Source organism: Manduca sexta, chromosome 3 (genome assembly GCF_014839805.1).
Source record: "Manduca sexta isolate Smith_Timp_Sample1 chromosome 3, JHU_Msex_v1.0, whole genome shotgun sequence".
In the NCBI taxonomy this organism is placed as follows: Eukaryota; Metazoa; Arthropoda; class Insecta; order Lepidoptera; family Sphingidae; genus Manduca; species Manduca sexta.
Window position 1 is genome coordinate 4114002 of NC_051117.1, and position 15046 is coordinate 4129047.

Sequence of the window (15046 nt, forward strand, 5' to 3'; positions counted from 1 at the left end):
GTGAATTTTTTGTTGATGGAGCAAGGTTGAAAATACGTTTACGGGATTCTTGATTAAAAGGGATTTGTTTGATATAATAACAATTGGAAGATCGCCTATTAATAGCATCTATTGTTTTGATATCCTCCAGTTTTTACTTTTTAATCTCTTTATAAGATATGTCGACATCGAAATCTGGAGACGTTAATCACTCTTTTCCAAATTACGCTGAAATAAAGTATGGCATAACTTCGTGTATTACGTAAAAACCAACAAACACAATAAATACTCATAAATTTCCACATAAAGTCATATACCATGGCGTTTACACGTAACACGGTAATCCGACGGGCACGAAAACTAAATCAAAGTCAAGATAATGTTGTCCAAACAATACGGAGTCGTAAGCGTTACTTTAAAAGGTAAAATGTACCTTTTTTTGAAGTTCAGTAACGTCTGATTAAACCTTTATTCTGATATAAGTGTTTACACTTTCACCCAAGCTTTAATTGTTGGTCAACGAAGAATTATTGTAACCGCCATTTTCAACAATCTCAATTCCTTTTTTTCGATCTCTATAATTGACCAATCAGAGCCTAGTTGTTTTGACATGCTTACAAATGACTTGTTTTGATTGGTTCTTTTTTTAGATTGAAGTTTGAGGTTAGTATCATTTATTAAAAAGTCGATAAAGTTTCTTGAAAGTACTAAATGTGTCATCACTTTTGTAACACTTTTCAATAATATTCAAATTTCGAATCAAGTTATTAATTTTGTGTCAAATAAATTACAAGTAAAATAACGTTATCACAAAGAAATGACAGAATAAATTTGTTCAAAGTCATCTATCATGTTGTGTAGGTGTGTAACGGTGTTGTTTAGGAAACCCAGATATGACCAGCGGAGCTTATTGTTTCAATATTACCATTCTTACTTACTTCTTATTTATTTTTACTTTATTCTTATTCAGAGTTTCGGCTTACTGAAGCTTCTTCATATATTTTTGAAACTGTATCGTTTAATCTGCATCTTTAATTATAATCCCATAACGTCTTTATTTGTTTACTAAATTATAAGGTCTTACAAAGTCATAAGTATTTCGAAGATTTTTATAAATAAAATTACACAATCTATTTAATAAAGACCACACGAAGTACAATTTCGAAAACCATACAAGATGCTCGCATAGCCAAACATTACCTTCCGTAGGCTAGGGCTCGCGCCAGTAGCTCGCACCACTCCGCTAACTGGCACGGCAAACTATCATTATCACCTGCCAACTTGCCTAGCTAATGTGTTTGGACTTACGACCGGTCTTTGTAATAGAAAAATTAAAGCAAAGCCAGTGTTTATATTGGACTTGGCTGTGAGTGGCTAGTAGTATGACATTATATACTTCGTACAAGTACATAATGATGGGATATCTGTAGGCCCTTATGTCTTACTATAACTAACAGCAAATGCAGATATAATCCTTATTTTATAGAATGCAGTGGCGAAGGGTGACTGTTTTGAGAGGGAACCCGACACAACATTTATGGTAGTAGTACTAATATTCATAAATGCGGCCTGCAAATCCTTAGTATCTAATGATAATTAGATAATAAGGAAGCCGACAGGAAACGGTTGTATGGACATTTCGCCACTGGAAGCTTGTAATTTTGGAGACGAAATGCCTCCGAAAATGTTGAAATAAATAACTGTGTTATCCAATTCGTGAATAAATTATATCCACCTTCGTTGCAAATCTTTATTCGAATAATATAGAAAATACAGCAATGTTGAAAAAGAATTTGAGCAAACACGTCAAGCAGCATCAAGCGCAACTACACCAATATTTGACCCCGTATCAAATTTCTTGAACATTAAGCAATCATGTTCACTAACAGAACTGTTTGTTTCTGGATTGAAGTGTCACGAGGGAGCTAACGCGGGCATCCTGTCTGTCTGTCTGTCCCGATAAGATAGAGCATACATCGCCTGATTGTTTAATACGTTAAGATTTCCGGTGCTGCAGATAATTTTAAGTCTTCATCAAATATTTTTGATATATTATGTAATGGGGTTTGTATTCATCAAGAATTACCATTTAAGGGTCAATTAAGCTTGTTCAGAATAGATGGACGTAATTACACTTTAAAAGCGATTCATTTAAAATGCAAATAGTGACTTAATTGTGTTGAGTTAGTGCGTCGTCTTTGACTTACATAGGCCATATAAGGCTACATGCATCTTCAATGTACTATCATTGACCTGTATTAACAGAAACAGAAGTTCAACTTTTAATTAAATTGGCCCTTATTTATACCTAATCATTTCTAAAATAATGCAGCTTGTTAACTAATTTCTATAACGTATTACAAGATTTACATGTCCACAACAGCAAATATTGCCTTCAAAACTTCACTAAGACTCAGAAAAAAAGTATTTACGTTTACCAAAGTATCATTTACATAGGATTAGTCACGTATTGCGTCAAAACCGTAAATTATAGTTTGACATTCGCTAACGCACCTTGCTTCAGAAAAAAATGGTGGCGGATATTTCGCAGAATATCCAGTTTCAATGTGTTGAAAATCATTAAAGGCGGCGCACAATAGATTGTTTTGTGTTAAAGGAACTAGTTTCACAGATATATCGAACAAAAAAGTTTATTTTGATGTCTAAATAGACACATCGCAGGTAGAGTTTCGGGGTAGGCTGAACTGTCATTAATTTGAACAGTCGGTGTCCCGGTGACTCGGCGAGGCTTTTTTTCTAATTCGATAGCTCATTCGGAATCTGATCAAGATGTGAGTATCGAAAAGTTTTTTGTTAAGTTATTAATATTGGTTTCTTTAGATGTTCCGTTATCGGAATTGACTTATTTTCCAAGAAACTCGAATTTGTTAACCGCAGGATTAATTTATGGAGGGGCATCATTTTTTAAAATATGATAAGTATCAGTGCCTTGTTTGATGCTAGGGAAGTGATGAAACTAGATAGTTTTGTACCTTGAATTTTAGGTTACTTTTGTATGTTAGATCCAAAACTTAAAGCCATTTAACTTCCTAAAGATGTTTTCAAATTTCACAAAGATGTTAAGGTATGTATAGCACTTATTTGATAAATCTATACTCCTGCAGTTTCATCTCTAAACAAAGAGCAAGTGGACGATCAAAAAAAATCTTCTTTGAACCCAGCAGTACAACCAAAACTCGTGATGTTTTATTACATCCGAATACCTTAAAGAATTACGTCCTAATAGCAACTAACAATAGTATATTCTACCTGGCCGTCTGTGCCACCTATTGTTCCGAATGCGCTTTCGGTTCTGTTCAGTTTTTTTTTTCAAAACCCTTGTTAGCAACTTCTCGTATAGGTTCTTGTGTGAGGACAATAGAGGTTACATATTTATAGGTAGGTAGTACAAGTGTTTTGGCCGTATCAACGTGTTTCGATGGGTATCAAGTACTGTAATGGATAACGTTATTAAATTTGACGGAAATTATACGGTATTAAGGGATGAATTATTCATAACATCTGCGCTGGTTTTGAGTGGTTTGATATTTTTTATATTAATATGATTTTTGAATTTGAAATCCATGTTCATGATTATTATTTAATTATGTACGAGAGACAATAACAAACAGTTTTCACTTTTCAATCTAATAAACGTTTCCCCTTAAACGGTACTAGCAGAAAGCACGCATCCCAAACAATCACTAAAAAACCTTCCAAATATTTATCTACATCACGAATCTAAAAGAAATTACTAGGCGGTCAATTCCTATGGTTTTTTGCCGTAGCAACCTCACGTTCCACCGGCGGCCATCAAAATAGTGTTACGTATAACAAATAACTTTTTTAAACGTATAAACCAACGGAGACCAATTAGTTCTACCCGAGATGGCTCTTTCGTCGCTTATTTTATGCGTTTTTTGTGCTTCAGTCCGGTAGAAAATTTATTTAGTAAAGGTAACGATTCGACGCGCTCCTGTGTTTATTACTCTGAGTGCTGGCTGTACAAATATTTTCTGGTCATATTTTCTGGTCGTGTCACGGTGTGAGTTCAATGTCAATCATGGTATTGATTACTTTGTGTTGAATGTATTGGTTGGTTTCATTCGTGGTCTTGAATGTTGGAATTTCTCCATGAATGCTATGGGTGTGTCAAAATCTGATTCTAAATTTAAAATTTGTTTTTATTTTATTGCCAGTATTAATATTTTGACATAAGCCAGTAAATACAGTATTAACATCTTTTTACTCTTCCAAATTCAAAATATTAAGATAAACGAAAGAAATATTGACATTCAATATCCGGCCGTAAACCAAAGTCAATAGGAAGCAAAAGATACAAACAAGAGTACAAAAACTGAACATTTCTATCACAAAGTACCAGAGACAATATTGACATACAAACTAATGTGCCAATTTCGAAACTGTTTGCTTAACAATTTAGCGACGTTCGAAACATTGATAGCCTACAAAGCATTCAAGATATGTCAATTAGAATATTTGTTATGAAAGTATCGAATGGGTTTACATTTCGATTCCGTCTGTTAATTGAACATGAAAGCTTTTGAATAAAGTAATTTTCGTTGGTTTTATACGGTTTGAAAGAAATTTGATTATTGTGTAGGGTTTTATTTCTTTGCTTCTTTTATGTAAGGGCTCGAAAAAAATGTATTCACTTCTTATACATGTTCACTTACTTAAACCTCGTCAATTGTCCTTATTTTTTAAAATCTTTGAATTCTTGTGTCATGGCTTTGTCGCGTCGTCTCACGAGAGCGTGAGAGTGAATAAGTAAAATAGATATAATTCTATATTTATCTACTGTAAACAACGGGTTCAAAATTATTTAAACATATTGAAATATTATCAGCAATATAATGTAAACGCGAGTTACAAGTTTCAGTTACATTTACTCCAGCATTTTCTTGTAAATGGTGATCACTAAATTCGTTCTAAAAACCCCTTACTTCAAGATTACTTACAAAATCTCTGCCATTATACTAAATAAATTTCGACCAACATATTATTAATCAATTTTAAATCTATAAGTTCTAGTTTCAAGAACCCAAAACATCATCACTATCATTCCCAACATCAAACATTTCTGTTGTCTGTACTGCAAGAAAAATTGATTGCTTCGTAGTGACCGTTGATGTAATTGATGGACCCGATGCAGTTACAACGTTGTTTCCGAGCCACGGTGATATATCAAACGTTACGCACTTGTGGACTGGGCAAGCGTATGCGCTATTAACTGGTCAGTATCGGTTTTTGATTTTGGAACTGTGCTGATTCTATTGTTTATTTTGAATTTGGAATTGTTGAGATTGTATTATTTATTTGGATTTGGAATTATGCTGGTTGTTTTTTGTTTGAATTTAGAATGGCGTTGATTATAGTTGACTATGTTAGTCATAAAACAGTGTATAATATATTTTATATAAAAAATAGAATATATTTACCCCTAAAAAATATCAACATGAAATATTTAAACCTACACAACAGACTCTCAAAACTTAAATCTCTCTACTCCACAGCTCTCCCGTTCCATCCCGAATGTCTTCATCTAGTCCCTGACCGCGCGTGACCCGCGACCAGTTCCGAAGATAGCCCCAAACCGAACCCAACATGGGCGAAATTACACTACAATGGAAAATGTTTCACTTGAATTAGAACAGTCTAGAATGTTCGAATAAAAATCGGTTCGAAATTTATAATGTGCGTAGGCGGATTATTAATTTCAAATAAAGAATTCATTTTAATTTGTATGTTTGATGTTTTTATTGTTATGTTGAAAATAAGAAATATATACGTTTAACGACGATTAATTTGAATAATTTATTTATGATTTTTTATTTCTATTTTTTTAAATAAATAAATCAATTAAGGAACACATTCCGTCGATAACACAACATATTATTTTGTTGAGCAAATAGATTATAACCGTTTTTTCATTTTAAAATTCAATAACCTAATTAATAAATTCAACATTTTTAATAACAAAACTCATTTGTAACACACAATCCAATTTCTCCAAAGCGAAACATTTAATCCGATCGAACAAATCAATAATTTACAACACGACATTAAAAACAGACATCATCACGCACAATTTACGACTTTCCAGATCGAAAAATATAATATAGAAAAAATTGTAAGCCATAATCAATTGTAATAGAACACGATAAATCACGTCCGAAATAAGCATGTATAGATGATTTAGGAAACGGGCGATGCCGCGGGCCGGACATAGGTGTAGTCCGATAATTGCTTAATCGAGGGGGATCGATGACCGCAAGCCGTGAGGACTTGGAAGTTCTCTTGCGGGGAATTTTAATTTACCAATAACTTTTGACGAAAATAAGATCCATTTGAACCCTTTAGATTCAGACAGTAGAATTGATAGATCTTTTGTTAATTGTATTAACGAATTATTCTGTAAGATTGATTTGTATTGACAAGTGATGTTTTGAATTTTATTGAGGTTTTAAAGAGATATAACAGCAAAAATCTGCTGAAATCTCTTAAAGCAATTATGGGTGATTGTCTTCAACATATTTCTATGATGATAATGTGTTTAAAGGATGAAGAGAAAGAATGTTAAATTCAAATAATGGTGATTTCATCTATAATGTAAAATATTCATACAATTATCAAATCAAGAGTCAGTAATGATTTCTTATGTTTGTGTGAATGTTAGACATTATAAATAAATATTTTATGAATTTTATCGCGTTTTTGTGTAATAATTTTCTCTCGACGTTTTGAAGACTGCAGCCTTCGTGGTCACGGGGCGGACTGAGGTGTTGGTTGAAGAGTCAAAATTACAATATCTACCTACATTTTACAAATTTTATTTTACTTAATTTTTACCTCTTGGTAGTCCGATCTACGCAGAACGTGGATTATATCACGGTTTTAGACTGCAAAGTCTTCGAAACATTATGCGAAAATTATAATATAAAAACCACGATGAAATCCATAAAATAGTTTTATTTCAATACCATCAGTCCCTTTTCGATAAGTATTGATAATTGCTTAATCGAAAACCGATAGAGAGATCGAGTCGACGACCGACGATCGTGAGATTAGCTATGTGAATAGCGTAATTTCTATCTAAGCGTATACTTTGGAATTTAGATCCACAATATTGTATCGCATTGTTTGCTAGTTTGTTTCAGTTCTTGTATTAAATACTACTACAGTTATGAGTTTTTTATGAATTAAACTTCAGCTTTTGCCTCAAATTATTGTTATTGTATGCTGGAGGTAGGATATATTTTATAATATATTTTATAATCGCGGATAGCGGACCCAACACAAAACCCGCCACAGTGGCCCATGTAAATGTGTCGCGTTCTGGGATTAGCCTGTGTATATCCAGTTCCAACTAGCCGGCATAATTGTGTCGAGTATCTAGGGTTAATCATCTCTCGTCAGTCGACATTCTATTGGACCCCATTCCACTTACTATCAGGTGCGGAGAGGACACTGCCGTACACATATAAAAAATGTGATGTAGTTTTGTGGGGGCTTCTGGGAACTACAATAATACTTGGTTTAGGTTTTACCATTTATGCTCTAAGATAGAAGTTATGCCTACCGCTCAAACCTAGCTAAGAATTGCTCACCGTATTCAATATGTCTATAGAAGACAATATTTAAATATATAAATTAGATTATACTTATTATGCGGTTATTAACAGCTTTTTTTGAATACACAATCCCGATCTCAATATTCAATCCGATTCCGAGAATGAACCAATCAAAATGACTCATTTGTAAGCATGTCAAATACTTAGTTCTGATTGGTCAATTTTTGAGATAGAGCGAAAAATTTGAATCATTTATTGAAAATGGCGGTTAGACAGATACCGACGGTTAAAAATTTCTGAACTTGACTGAAACAGAATTCTAGTATGCTAAGTATCCAGGATCGCCAACACGACATACAATAAAATTAGTAATGAGTATATCAATTAATAGTCTTACTTTAAATGTTGTCACGCTTTATAGGCGACCACGGCATGCACACGAAGAAGAATATATGTTATATACTTAGAGTTGAAAATTACTAACAAAACATTTTTATTTAGGAATAATAACAATAAACTTGGCGTATCTGCTGAGCACTTTTATAATTCGTTGGCTTTTCGTCAAACATAAGGCTAATAAACCAATGGCAAGATATCTCGTAAACTTTTGACCCACACCATCTCTAGTAACCAAAAAAAATCTCATACCAAAGAATATATATTTTTTCCTCATAAAAAAACTATAATAGCACAAATTGTTCACGTACGAATCACAAACAATACTTTAGATATGATAGATGGACATATCCTCGTGGTTAATAACGTAATTGTGTCTAATGTATCATATAGAATGATCGAAGAGTGTAACCGACAAAAAATGTATTAGCTTACGGTAATGGTATCTCAGTGATTAAAGTTCGAGTGGGAAAATGTTTTATGGAACTCTTGAATAGTGCGTGTTTAATAATTTGATCCTACGACAGGGGCGAAGCATGGAAGTTTCATAAGGATAACCGAGTTATAGGTTCAAATAATATCAACGTTGACTTAAGCGCCATTTTTTTCGAAAAATTTGAACTAGTTTAAAAAAACATAAAAAAAGTAAGGATAACCATGTTATAAATTCAAACTATATCTATCGGCTGAAAGGCTTTGACTTAAGCGACATTCGTTTTTCGAAATATTTTAACTACGTTAAAAAAACATAGAAAAATATGTTTATTTTAAATATGTATAAAACTTATTGTCGCAAAAAAACTGAGTAGGTAGGTATAATTTAATTGAACTTAGGAATTAAAAAAAGACGTTTTAAATTTCATTATACTCTATACGGGGTTGCCGTTCCACGTGACGTGACATGGTTTTCTAGGTTATTTGGGCAAGGTGCTGTCCCGTGTTAAAGAACTTCTGGCCATTCAGTAACATCTAAATTAATATCCCTTAGGATCTAGCAAATAAAGACTAATATTTACTCTATAGTTATTTTTATTTAACAAACATAATTTTCCTTTTTATATCATTTCTAACTGTTAACTTTACTTCCGTACTTAACATTTATGACTAACAAATTATATTTTTTATTACGCAATAAATATCGGATATTTACACCTGACATAACACCTCCATTTCAAACTATTATAACAGCTTCCTACAATCCCGACAGTTTATCATGACATTCGTGATCATGGGTCATTCAGGCCGTCCAGGGCGGTTCGGAAACACTCGTGTGCCATCGGTATTCTTCGTGAAATGTTAATACAATAATCGTGAAGTTCTGCGCTTAGCGTCTGCATCGTTTTAGAAGTTGTTGATTCATTGATGCATTTTTTAAATGATTTTTTTTTGCTTAAGTATGAGTTGGACAATTAGTATGATTGTTTTAAAAGATAGGTAATGTTACGTATTTAAATTTCTAAATATCAAGGTTATAATTTTTTTTAATTTTTTTGTAAATAGTTTTTTTTTAAATCTATAAAAATAAACATTAATTCTTCTGAAGTAGTATGATTATTGAGTTATGTCGTTTCGTTTTATGCGCAGGATTTGAATTTAAGCTTATACTTGGTTTAGGTAAATATAATTAAATACTTCTTCAGATGTAGGAATCATTCCAAATTTTCAAATACTTATTGATTCGCCAGCTCGCCAGTAGAACATGCCGTCGCAACGTAAAAAAGAACTGAAGCAATCAACCCGCATTGATTCGTTGGTAAAATTACAGTCCAAACCCTTAAACACTGGAAATACCTTGTCGCTATCGCCCACTTGGGGGATGACAGAAACGGATGCCAACTTCAGCGTTCTTATTGCCCAGTGCGAAGGAAAATAAAATTCAAATAATACCACAGTCCAAACCCTTAACAATAATGGAGGATGTTTTAAAAAGACGCACTTGTAGTAATTTTGTGATAGAATAAGCATTGATGATTATAATGTATAATGCTGTTCAAACAGGCCGACATAATTGTATCGACTGGCGAGGTAATTATTTCTTCAGTCGACTCTATGTGGATAATGCTCCACTTACCATCAGGTGCAGTCACTTTATCGGGCCGACATAAAAATACACGCAGTTGTTTAGCTTGCTATCAGACGAGCGGTTTGCTTTCTTCATTAAGTTATATGAAATAGCGTTAATATCTAATTATAAATTTACTTCGCAATTATGTTTTATATTTTCATAGATATGAATATGGAGTATTAACATTACTTAGCGGCTCCTTACAAAGGTTATCTTTTTTTCTCATTAAAAGTAATAAAGAAATTGCTTGCGGTTTAATGTAACTATTATTCAATTAATTTGCATTGACTATGATAAGGGGTGAAAAACAATGAACGCAAATAAGTGTTATTATGAACAATGTATTTTGCTTCTGTTTTCTTAAGCCGACAAAGATATAAGCAGGTTGTGTTAATAAAATTATTTAAGTTACTTTTATATATTTTTTTTAATATTACAAAAAAAAATTGTATCTACGTGTTTTAGAATTGTAGGTATTTTGGCGTCATACAATATTTAAATTTAATAATACAAGAAACAATGCAGTGTCGCCCACACCCGCATCGGAAGGAAATATAAAATATAAAATTTATTTTGCGGTCTAACTGTGTACTGTAAAAGCAGATGTTTCGGCAAATGTCTTATTTTATAGTTTTACGCGTTATTACGATTAAATTATTTATTTATAATTTATAAACAACATATACTAGGTCTTCCCAGTGACCACGAAAGCTGCAGTCTTCGAGACGTCAGGAGAAAATTTTATAATACAAAAAACGCGATAAAATCCGCAAAAATAGTCTTATTTTAATGACTAACATTCGCGTTAATATAAGAAATCAACATACGTTCGATAAGTATTAATAATCGAATTAGACGTCAGCGAATTTTGGAATATTATTTGTTCGGAACTAACTAAGCTATGGTTCTGCGTGTAATGCGGTAAGTGGACAATATTTAAAAGACTTTCGTCGGTAAGTATTAGCAAAACCATGTATTTTTTTTGTAATATAAGTACATAAAATATAAATAAATAGTTTTTAAGTAATTTATACTGTATTAACTAAATAAACGCCACGTAAGTTACAAAAAGGTTGTTCAAAAAATTAAAACTGAAATGCATTTTATGATTAATTTCAATTTAACTTTCTTTATTTAGGCGGGATTTACAGGTACTTGTTACGCTTTATTGCACAACCGCCGACGCCATGTTATTTTTTGGTGATTACAAAATTTAAATTTAGTTACATTAGTACTATAAATATGAATTTTGGCGAAATTAGTCTATGGTTGGGCAGCGGAAGCATAAGTCAATTTCGTTAGCATTACTGTGGATTTTTTACTGAGTTTACTAAGTAAGAAAATAAATAAAATGGGTTTTGAAATCGTATATCAGTTTAAAAATTACTAGTATCATATTTATACCGTAGCTTAAAATGTAAAAAAGGTATGTTAAATTATTTATGTATAACAAATAGTAAGTGTGGCTTGTTAAATTCTTTAATAACGTTTTATAAAACAGAGATTTCATCCCTATTTCGTTCCAATTTAACATTAGAACCGTGGGTTAAGTGGTATTTTTCTGAGTACGTATACTTTAAGGCTCTGAGTTAAAATAATCGTTTAAAATACGCAATAAACACAAACTTGCTCTAAATTCATATCGAAACGGTTCCAATATTCCTAATTTCCATATATAAAACGGATTTCGTGTCGGAATTATGAATGAAACAATAAATTACAATAAAACAGAGCAATTTGCGTAGGATGGTTCCAAACTAGAACTTTTACATACAAATACTTAAGTTAAAAATGTATTCGTATTTCTGCATGATTGTTGGTTTTATTTTGTGATTTTGTGTACAACAGTTTTGTGTGTGTTATTTTTTTTTTTATTTTGTGTTTTTTAGTTTTCTGTGTCATGTGTGATTCTTTTTTATTTCGCACTCTAGAAAAAAAATGTAGTTCAATTATATTTTTTATTGCTTTCACCTACTCTTTTAGGTATACAAGGCTAACTTATAAAAATAATTTTGATTACAACTCGAGTTATTTAAACTATGAATGGGATTGCTTTAAGTATGATAATGCTACCGTGTTCACAATATAAAACGTTCAGATTCTAAATCCATAGAACTAACTAGAAACAATTTGCAACACAGGAGGATTTATTGAATGAAAAATAATGTATGCAGGATATAACACTAACCGATTAGCCCAACAACAATGGTAACAAATCAACTTAATAGCGAGCATAATGCGACCAACATCCGACGTGTTTCACAGAAACAACACGCAGCATACAAAGTCGCATGCATTAATAAAAAATGCAACCAACCCGAGAACACGTAAGGGCGATAAATAAAAATTCCAGCCGTTCCAGGGAAAAACTTAAAACGTGACTGCACTGCCGCACGGGGCACCCCGTTGTCCTCCTTACTCCTTTGTTTTTAAACATACAAAAAGCCAGCCCCTTCTGGTCATGTCTGAGGCAGGTACAAAACCTTGCTGTTTCGACCACATGTTCAAATTTAAGCCAAAAACGAGCTCGATGCAACGACAGGAACTTCGAACAAAACTCCCTGAAAAGTTGTCGCGGTAAAAGATTTGTGGAGTTTTGACATAAACCTAAACACAACCCTTACATGCTAATGGAATATTGAATAAAAATAATGTTACTAAAAATGCGTTATACTTACAAATATCTTGATTCGTCAGGTCATCATGTCAAACTATATCGCCGGCAAAAGCAATCCATTCGCATAATAAATATCTCACATAACACATACCCACTTGTAAATTTGTGTCAAAAAATACAAAACTGTTGTCACTGTACCATAACATAGAAATATGCAGTCACGTCACACGCACCCGAATCCAAAATATTTACATTGTTGATAAAGTTTTTCATAAAAAAAATAACGATTGTATCAAGTGTAGCGAGCAGAAAAACCGGCGACGTCCGCCACGGCCGCGGCTCAATCCGATATTACCGATATAGAATAGTAATAGCGGGAGGACATGGATGGAACGCGCCGACGGCGATTTCATCTCAATCTCGCCCGTCGAAACGAGACAGTAACATGACAATAAACGATTGTAAAACGTCAAGTGCGAAAGAGACAGCTGTTTTCTCATTATGCGCGCGTCGAGCGTGACATTTCAATCGCGCCGTCTCACTCGCACCGAAAGTTATTTCCGTACAAATTATATGCGCTCGTATTTGTCTTCCGTCTCTGTCTGGCTGGGATAGTGCTAACCAGATAATGTCTTAATCGCATTTTCTTAGCGCTATGCTGACTGATGCACTAACATAAACAATGATAATTCATGGATTTGCATTGCGAATAAACGTATTTTTATTGATTCATATTAAACGTGTTGAATAATATCCTTTAGTGGGAGGTCTGTGAGCTCTATTTTGCAATAATTAATAGCAGTTCATTGGCTTAACTAATGACGATAGTAAAATTATTGCAATTTATTAATATTTATATTTAATGTAGATCATTTAATATGATCACGGCATGGTACATAATTAGAAGGTGATATTTATTGTGCGTATTTCCACTAAGATGTACAGATAACAGCGTAGATAATTATTAAAATGCATTAATTTTAAGATGTAGAATAGAATAATCAATACATCCATGTTCTATGGTACTTAATATTAGTACATTGAACTTAAACTTACTTAGTAACTTTTACGCTTTCATTAGTCTAATGATAAGATACCCCGGACATTTGAAATGTAACAAATATATTTTGTACAAAATACAACAGTAGCAGAGGGTTCTTCTAAACCGATTCGTGCTGACTTCCCTTTGTGAAGAATTTGTAGAATCTAATTATCATTAGACCGATTTGCAGCCCGCATTTATGTATATTAGTACCTATATGTATATAGTGTTGGGTTGCCTTTCGGAAAAATTCTACTTTCGCCACTAATACACAACGAATATTAGATACTGTTAATATCAAAGAAATTTAACAGCCTTATGGAAAAAGATGTACGCCTAAGGCATTCCATTTGGATTAACAGTTACAATTTACAAAGGGACCGCTTTACATGCCAGAAATTAGAAATAGAAAAACAATAATAATTCATACAGAAGTGAAAATAACTCAGAGCATAGTTTTATCAGGACGCAAATGTAAACCAATGTTGATTGTTTAAAGCTTTTTGCACCATAAAACAAGGGGTTCTTAAAGTTATGTTATCTTTGTAAATAGTTAGTAGGTAGAAATTAGGACAAAAGAGGTAAAACAATAAAAAGGTTTAATACGGTTCAATGTATTGGTGTCAATTGTATTAAAAATAGTTAAAACAGATTTAGGAATTAACGAAGATTGAAATTAATCTGTTGTTAAATTTAATTTGAAACAATAAGATCCTCTTAGTAATGAGGAGATTTCTAAACTTATTATAATTTATTGATAAGTTAAATCCTTATTCAAACTTAACACATTAGTTATAATTACTTACCCCGTGACCATGAAGGCTGCAGTCTTCGAAACATCGAGAGAAAATTATAATATAAAAAACCATGATAATATCTGTAAAATAGTTTTATTTTCAATTTATATTTAGTTATCTATAATGCAGAGGAATTTAGCTTATAATATTTCGAAAAGCTAAACGTTAACTACTTTTTCTGAAATCCAGAGTCATAGTTTTAGTAAACAATTTGGTTGAATCCAATTTGGAGTCATTTCTTTAACGTTTTAGAAATAGGATTGCATATAGCGCAGATTTACTTCAAACAAAAATACATTGAACTAAATTCATAGCAAAAATCAAAGCACTTTCAATCTTAACTAATATTTTTTAAAGTTATTGCAATAGGATTATATATAGCGCAGATTTACTTCAAACAAAAATACATTGAACTAGTCATAACGAAACCAACGCCTTTTCAATCTGAAATATAACTCGTACACGGACTAAATAATTATCTAACTGTGAAGTGGACGACAAATACTCATCACGGCAGTGTGTTTGCGGTGGTGACTAGAGTGTAAATGTTTGTTC

The 15046-nt window shown here is 32.5% G+C and overlaps 1 protein-coding gene across 1 annotated transcript in view; it reads right to left on the reverse strand.

Moving 5' to 3' along the window:
- The window catches only part of LOC115456034 (zinc finger protein GLI4), a 194786-nt gene extending 181791 nt beyond the window's left edge, over positions 1-12995 (reverse strand). The window contains exon 1 of the mRNA XM_030184884.2: positions 12714-12995. The gene's annotated coding sequence lies outside the window, so the exon portion shown is untranslated. The remainder of the gene's footprint in view (positions 1-12713) is intronic.
- Between the last annotated feature and the right edge of the window lie 2051 nt (positions 12996-15046).